We start from the raw sequence: 9,204 nt of genomic DNA on the forward strand, positions 1-9,204 counted from the left end.
GACTGGTTCAGTGAACTCTTTACCATCGTCATTCCTTAAAATCATTTTGCCATGTACAGTTTTTTCTTGCTTGCAGCATATTGAAAGAACTGTTTGGGATTCTCTTTTGCTTGCATAGCTAGTTTCCTTTCATAATCGGCTTTTGCTGTTTTTACCACACTCGTTACCCTTCTGGCCTGTACTTTATACCGTTCGTGTGCCTGCAGGTCACCCCTTTCTTTAAATTCCCTCCATAGTTGTTTCTTTTTTTGCAGCTCAAGCTTAATGGTGTTATTCATCCATTTAACCCCTCCTTGTTTCACTATTCGGACCTTAGGTATACAATCAGCCATAACCTCCTGTAAATGCTCTTTGATCACTTCCCATGCTCTATCGACGTCCAGCCCTTGCAGTTGTACATGCCATGGCACTGATCCAAGCAATCTCCTAAGCTTGTCATACTTGCCAGCACGGTAATTCCACATATACCCTGTCTTAATCACAAATTTCACACCTTTAGCCACCTCCCAGGTCAAGACCTTATGATCACTCTCACCAATAGGTGGCAACATGGTCATATTCATTACAGTCAAATTCTCAGATACTATTACCAGGTCAAGCACTCTCACACCCCTAGTATTTTCAATTACATGCTGTTTCAGATAGTTATCCCTTAATAATTGAATAAAATCCATTTCCTTCCTCACATGTGTCCTCTCCTCCTTCCAATCAATGTTACCATAGTTGAAATCCCCCATAATAATTACCCTCCTTTCACTCATTTCATCAATTTGTTTATGCATACCATCTCCACCATCTATTCCATCACCTGGTCTATAGCAGCACCCAACTGTATATTTTATTCTGCCAGTATCAATCTCACACCAAATAGCCTCAAATGAGCTCCTTTCACTATCCTGCAATACTTCAATTCTCCTTGGCTGCAGTTCATCAGCTATCATCAATAACACCCCTCCCCCAATTTTATTCTCTCTGTCCCTCCTAAACATACTATAACCTACACATTCTATCCCACTAACTATATCATCTTCCGTCAGCCATGTTTCACTAATGCCAATAACCTGTGGCCAGGAAGAGCCAATCAAGGCCAAAAATTCTTCCTTCTTGTTCCTAATGCTCCTGGCATTAGTATACATGAATTGCAGTGTTCCCTTTGTCCCACCCCTATCTTGATGCGTTATTCTATCCCATTCCCATTTTTTGTCCTTATTGCTGGCTCAGGTACATTATATACATTTTTACACTCAACTGTCTCACTGATGTCTGGATATCCACTTCCCCCCCTCCTTGGTAGTTCTAGTTTCCCTGGTTCTGCACATCCATTTTCACTTCATTCAGCAACACTTTTTCCAGTCTCCGCACACCAAGTCCATTCAAATGCAGGCCATCCATCTTGTATAAGTCCTTTCGCCCATCAAACTCATTCCACACGTCCACAAATTCCACACCACACCGTCTGCATAACCTGCGCATAATATCATTTGCGATTATGGCCCTCCTTCTAAACTCCTCTCTGTCATACCGCGGTAACAGACTCACCATTCTAACTCTGTCACTCTTTTCTTTCGCTACCTTTAACAATACTTTCAAGTCCTCTCTCATAAAAAATTTATCACCTTTCAAATTCATTCGTAGCAGCCACAATTGTTATTTCTTTCACCCTCTGTTTTTGCACTCTAATGCTCTCACTTACATCCTTAAATTTCGCACCCGGTAAGTACGATTTAGTTACACTCCCATCTATTACTCCTCTTAATAACGAGTCACCATACAACACTCTCTCCTTCATTTCGGAAACTCGCCCACGCTGTTTATTTACGTTAGCCGAATTACTCTGGAAAGAGTTTTGCTGGTGCTCTAATTGCCGCTGCGCATCTTGTATCACTGCGCGCAGCCTAGCGATCTCACTTCCTACAAATAATTCCTCATTTTTTTTATCATTCAAACCATTTTCTCTTTCTGTATAATTGCTCTCGCTCTTTCTTAGATCACCGCTCACATTGCCATCTTGTACACCGCAATTCCCTATCGATCCACTATTTTCACTCGCATTCTGGCTTTCTTCAACCATAACTGTCTCACAACCTGACACATACTTCGACTCCTCACTTTGCATACACTTTCTACACATTCTCCTACCACTATCACTTTCAATCCATACTCCAGCCTCATTCGGGAATGCATACATTCCACACACATCACATTGGACAAATTCTCTAATAGATATCAAATAGATATCTATTATAATGAATAGATATCAAAGAGTGGTTTATGGAGGAGCTGAGTCCAGAAGAAGGCAGGTGACTAGTGGTGTACCTCAGGGCTCAGTGCTTGGTTCTCTATTGTTAAATTTGTACATCAATGATATTGGGAATACTTTGAAACGAAATATCCACCTTTTTTGCTGATGATGCAAAATTAGGAAAAGCAATAGTCAATTCAGATGATGTAGATATCTTGTGGGATGACTTAAATAGGCTAACGGTATGGACTAAGGTAAATGGCTGTCAGTTTAACGTGGCTAAGTGTAAGGTGTTGCACTTCGGGAGGATGAGATCACATGCTGTTTACTATATTAATGGAACAGAACTGAACTTCAAGTTGATGAGGCAAGGGACTTGGGAGTTATTGTGGACAGAGAACCTAAGTTTAAAGGGCATATTGCAAAGATTGCCAAAACATCACATCAAATTACATGATTGTTGAAGAACACTAACAAGCAAGAATAAGGAAGTTATTGTTCCACATTATAAGGCATTTATTATTTATTCATATGGAGTAACCTCGTCCCTACTACGTCCCTACTCGTCCCTACTGGGGCGAGTTGAGCCCCTCATGGGGGGGTTAAGTATTTATGGCTGTAGACCCGTGTGTTCACGGGGCCGGTTTGCCTGCTTGCGGGATGAAAACCCCAAGATAAACTGGGTGGAAAAACCCTGCTGTCCACGCCCAAGACCGGCTAACTTGGCTATGGCTGAGGAATATCCTTAAGCTGCTCACGTCGACGATGGGAATCGAACTTAGGACACTCCTTCCCCAGGCATATGGTTGCAAAGCGCATAGCCACTAGGCTAACCGCGCGGACTATAAGGTATTAACACGAACGTATTTGGATTACTGCGCACAGATCTGCTCACCTAGATTTCTTGGTGATGAAGAAATGGTAGGAGGGTTCAGAGGCGAGTCTCAAAGATTGTTGCAGGTCTGTGGGATGTTCCCTACGAGGATAGATTGAAGATCCGTGGGCTCCAAAAAAAAAGCTGATAATCGTTGTAGAGGAGATATGATAGAGTCATATAAATTATTAAAGGGATTTCATAAGATTGATACTGATGACATTTTTAAGACCAGTGCAGGAGGGAGAGAACGAGGGATAATCTCTGGAGATTATGTAAGAGTGTGGTTAACAAGGGTGTTAGAACTAGATTTTTTGCTTGGAGGGTTGTGAATTGATGGAATGCGTTGCTAGAGATGGTTGTGAATGCTTCATGTGTGAATAAATTTAAGAAGTATGATGGGTATTGTGTAAATAATGGTTAGTGTGTCAATGTAGGGTCTCCCGCGATCAGTCTCTTTGACTCCATGGAGACACCGTTATAATAATGATAATAATAATAAAAATAATAAAGAACTGTTCAGTTTTTACCCAATTTTTCTAAGAATAGTCTGACAGGTAGCATCGTAAAATATGAACTGTTCCATAATGCCGTTTTATGTAGCTCATATGTGTTCACTTCACTGATGTTTAATTCTTGTAAATAGGGATAGCTTTTTTGAAATTGCACCTAGTGTTTAATCCATTAAGTTTGGTTTTCAGAATAATTCTGACTCTTGGTTTATTTCGCCGCTGCTGCTGTTTAACTTTCAAGTGGAGAATATATTTTTCCTGATCAAAATAAAAATTACCAACGTTATTAATTTTTCCTCCTTTAGTGGATAAAATTGTAATGAGTATTTGCTGTGGCGAGCTTCAATTTATCCATATATAGTAGATGAAAAATTTTAATATTATATTTAGGCATTTCATATCCAAGTTTTGTTTTCTTAAAAATCATGAAAAAAAGTATCAAAGTAATGCTGAAGGAATCACCTGGGAAAATTCCACCTTTAATGCTGATATCTCCGAATCCTTCAATATTGACTATTAAAGTTGATTTCCATGATTTCATAACAGCAGCCGGAAACGAACATATGTTTTTGCCTATTCCATGTATTTGTAGTGATTTTAGGACCCAGGATGTGTGCGTGAATCTAATGCTTTCTTGTAGTTTATCCATGCCACGTTGTACTTAGTTTTTCGTCTTTTTGAATTTCTAAGAATCGTTTTTTTCTGTAAGGATCTGGTCTTTTGTTACCCTAGATTTTTGAAAATTACCTTTTTTGTTTAATCAGATAAATCTCATTATCTGATAAGTATTGGTTTATGGAATTTGCTATGACTGTAGTGAACAGATTAAGCATATTTGGTAGGCATGTTATTGGACGATGGTTACTTTGGTCCTTATCCTTATCTTTCATTAAAATAAAGGTACAACCAGATATCATACAGTCTTCCAATGAGCCTGACTGCAACAGATACGAGAGTGGTCTGAAACCTTCTCTGAACAAACAATGAAAAAACGAATTTATAATTTCAAAATTTTTATTTTTCAACATACTCTCCCTTAAAACTAATACATTTATTCCAGCGACACTCCAGCGCCATTATCCCGTCCCTGTAGTGGTTCTCAGTAAGATCTGCAAAATACTCCTCTACAGCCGCAAAACTGTCCGCCTCTTGATTTGAAGAAAAACGCTGACCAGCGAGGAAAAACTTTAGTTTTGGGAAGAGACAGAAGTCAGATGGATCCAAGTCTGGAGAACAGGGTGGATATTCCGACAATTCATAGTGCAGATCCCTTAATTTTCCCATTGCCAAAACACCTTTGTGGGCAGGTGCATTGTCCTTAGGAAAGATGACTTTTTTCTTCTGCAAACTGGGTCTTTTCTCACGAATTTCTTTGCGTAGTCTGCTTAAAAGATCGGAATAATATTTCCAGGTTAATGTGTTATCCTTTTCAAGATAATTTATAAACAAAATGAGTTAGCATGCCAAAACGCCGATGCCATGACCTTTCCTGCTGATGGAACCGACTCTGTCTTCTCTGGCGCTGAACAACCGGCTTTTGTCCACCATTTTAACTGGTGTTTGGATTCTGGTGTGTAATCGTGAATCCAATTCTCATTGATAGTAATAAATCGACGCAAAAAATCAGTTTTATTCTTGTTATAAAGATCCAAGCACTATTCAGATATTTTCATACGAGTGCATTTTTGATCTGCTATGAGCAAGCGCAGCACCCATCTTACGCAAAGCTTTTTCATTTGCAATTTTTCATGCAAAATATATCCTACACGTTCTTTTGAATGCCTATAGTCTCAGCAATTTCAAGCATTTTGATTCGCTGGTCATCCAATACCATATCGTGCACTTCACCAATGATTTCTGGTGTTGTTACACTTTTTGGATGTCCTTTTCATGGATCATCTTCAAGACTGGTACGGCCATGTTTAAACTCGCAGTCCATTTCTTAATTGTCGAAAACGAAGTAGAAGAGTGCCCATAAACTTTTCTGAACTTCGAATGAATTTCTTTTGGCGTTAAACCTTTTTTTATAAAGAATTTTATAACCGCACGATACTCAATTTTATCCATTTCAAGAGATAGAAGTGACACTTGTTTCAGACAGCTGTATAAAGCAAACTACTTGATAGAATGACTTGCAATTTCGCATGGATGTTTTTTGACAGATGTACCAACTTAGAGAAGAAATCTTGCCGATAGTGTTGCCATCTGTGGTCGAGGTCGAGAACATTTTTAGACCACCCTCGTAATTAAATTGTTCGATCATTAAGCTAGTTAGGTTTTTGCTAAAATCAATGTAGTTCGTCCTTGCCAGGTGCGCTCCAATTTTTTTAATTTTTAAACCTTCTACACTGACCATTTCTTTGGTAATAATGACATTTTGCATTTGTTTTTTTTTTTTCATTTCTGATTCTGTTTTTTAATCCATGAGGCATCTTTATTATTTTCAATAGGATTATTCCACATTGACTTCCAAAATTCAAGTGTTACTTCTTTTTCTGGTGAATGATTGTTTGCATTTGTATTTCTCTGGAGAGACTGAATGAAGTGACGTTGGTTCAGTCGAAATTTCATATTTTTTACATATTGGTTGATTCTTGCTTTATATCTTTTATTTTCTGTGCAATTATTTGCACAGAAAATTAAAAGATATAAAATTTGCACAGATAAGTAAAAGATTCTTGCTGTTATTCTGTGCTTTAGCTCTTTGGTAACTTCAGTAATTGTTTTGTTGGAAAAATTATATGTATTTATGAGTTTGTTATTGATGCTATTATTTTTCAGTCATCCTTTAAGTTGCTCAGATCAGCTCGAAGTTTGTTGTCTTTTCAACCGAATTTTCCGTGGTGCGGAATGTTCCATCCATGGCTTTTGCTCTTCTGGTTTTAGTTTGCAAAAAAGGTTCATTGTAATGATATAAGCAGTGCTGTATGAGCTGATTGGTACAGAAACATTGTGATGTTCTATCACAACATTTGCGTCTAAGAGGAGATGCTTTAACTTAGATCTATGCAAGGCGTTTCATGTTGGTAGTCTTATACAGACATTTAAGAAGTTCATATGTTCCAATATCCCCGCCTTCATTTTACACTGTACTTCTGTTAAAAACATTCTGGGGTATGTCGTCAGCTTGATGCGCAATGATTTTAATTTCGAGGTTAGATATACCTTCCTCATGATAATTTGCTATTACTGGAGCTCTTGGTTTATTATATCACTCTTGCAGCTCAAGTTCATTGAATATTTTGTTCCAGAAAATGAAATTGTTTTGGTCTATAAGTCTTTGTTCTGTAAATGCATAATCTGGAAATTTTTGTTTCCAAATTATGTGCATACGCTTTCTAAATCCCCGTTTTTCTGGTCTTGATCTGTAAAACATTTCATATCCTCTATTTTTTTCTATAGTGCATTTCTTACGTTTGTTTTCTTCCGGTCGCTTTTCAGCTTCCTGTCCCCGTTGCTCAGCGAGGAGAGTTGGGTCCTGTACTCCACCAGTTGCCTGATGCCCAGGATCCCTAACTTATGACGCAGTCCTTAATTACCCAAGCATCGACTGATCCTGTCTGGGTTTCACCATTAGGAAGGGGGGGGGATGGAACGCTGTTAGTCTGGCTCCTCAGTTGAGGCCTGTCTAACAAGGGGTGGTCTGCTGGTAGCTATGTTAATAGCAGGGTCACCATCATAGATTTTGATATCATTGAAGCACGCAAGCCTCATCGCCACGATAATGCCGTGTTCCTTGGGGGATTATTATTATTATTATTATTATTATTATTATTATTATTATTATTATTATTATTATTATTATTATTAAAGCGCCTTTGTAGCTCAGTGGAGAATACATGTCTGATAAGGGCGATTTAGCGCCTTCCACGGTGCTAAATCGCCATCGAAGGCCCCTAACTTTCTCTTTAGAGAATCCTTTAGGACTAGAATTCTCTAAAATCCTAGTCCTACAGTAGTAGGATTGAGAAATTTTGACTTAGCCTTTTATCACCGGTTCCTTAGTCAGTCGATCTCTGGCATGGACTACCAGTTTTTTCCTCCCGTAAACAAGAAAATTGACCACAGAATCCACACTTTTAAGACAGTAAATATAGTGTTAGGATTAAGTACCACAAGATGGCGGCACTTGACAGTCGCCGTCTACTCACCAACGCGATGTATAATTAGTGATAGTCTTGGGTTAGCTATCTCTGTTTGGCTACCGGTGGAGATTGAATCGTCCCCCCCGTGTCCAAAAGTTAGACTAAAACAGCATTGCCTACCCTCTATACGGGAATAAAAGGCGATAGCTGATTTTATTATTATTATTATTGTTGATCTTAAGCTATACGGAAAGATTATCCAGAGAAATTGAATCACTACACAAACATTCAGAATCTTCCATGAAGATATTTGTATGGAATTTGAACAAGACAAATGTACAACACACACTGAATAATCGATGGAAAATTACAATCAACAAAGGAATCTCATCTGCGGATGGATGGAAAATTAAAATTTTGTCTTAGAACGAATTTTACTGATATCTAGAAATTATTTTGTCAGGTGACATTTTAGTTGTGAAATCAAAACGACTACAGAATTGGAATGTCTGGAAAGAGTTAGAAGTCCTAAAGTCCAACCTGAATGGAGGCAACACTGTAACAGCAATCAATACATGGGCCCCTCCCTATAAATCAGATACACAACATGGATAATTGATTGGACACAAAAAGGTTTGGATGCACTTGTTCGTAAAAACATGAAAACTAATAACATCGAATCTTGCCTGACACACACACAGTTATGTGGATCGATTATACATAGCCAGGAAAAATAGACGACTTGGCAATTTATAACTGAGGCAAACAGTAGAAAAAGAAGACATGCCAGCAATAATTGGTTAAATGATGTAAGTAGAGAAAATATGATATTAGAAATTTGCAAAGAAAAAGTACTGAATGTAGTACATTCAAAAAAATGTAGTTACAAGGGGGGGGGGGAGATCAGACGGTTGGGAAAATAAAGCAATCGATGGTCAATATTTGAAGGATATTGAAGGTAAAGTTGAGAGTCTCTGATCTTGGCAATGGCATCAGCAAGGCAACATCAATAAAGAGATGGAAGGTCTGATATTGCTGCTCAAGAACACGCACTACAAACGAATGCAATAAAGCTGGAGATTGAAATGATACGCAACAATATCAAATGCCGACAGTGCAGAGCCAAGGAAGAGCAGTGGACCATCTAGTTGTTTTTTTCAGCAAGATTCCTTATACAGGCTGCACACAAATCTTATACATGCCACAAAAAGTATTATCGTATAGCAAACATTGTGCACTAAAACTTGTGTGGTGACTGTCGTTTTCTAAATTGCAGAACCCCTTGGGAAGAGACAGTAGAAGATTTTATGGGACTTCAAATTTCAGACAGATAGATATCTGGATAATAATATGGCAGACGTAATTGCAGATGAACAACATGTATGTGATGTATTGATGTTACAGTACTAGGGTATATAAAGCAGAAAAAAGCGAAAGAAAAACCAACAAAGTATAGGAATCTGAAGTTGAAATTCAACCAATCATAGGAGC

This window comes from Typopeltis vanoorti, chromosome 5, assembly GCF_054136105.1.
Source record: "Typopeltis vanoorti isolate ZY-2024b chromosome 5, IOZ_Tvanoo_1.0, whole genome shotgun sequence".
In the NCBI taxonomy this organism is placed as follows: Eukaryota; Metazoa; Arthropoda; class Arachnida; order Uropygi; family Thelyphonidae; genus Typopeltis; species Typopeltis vanoorti.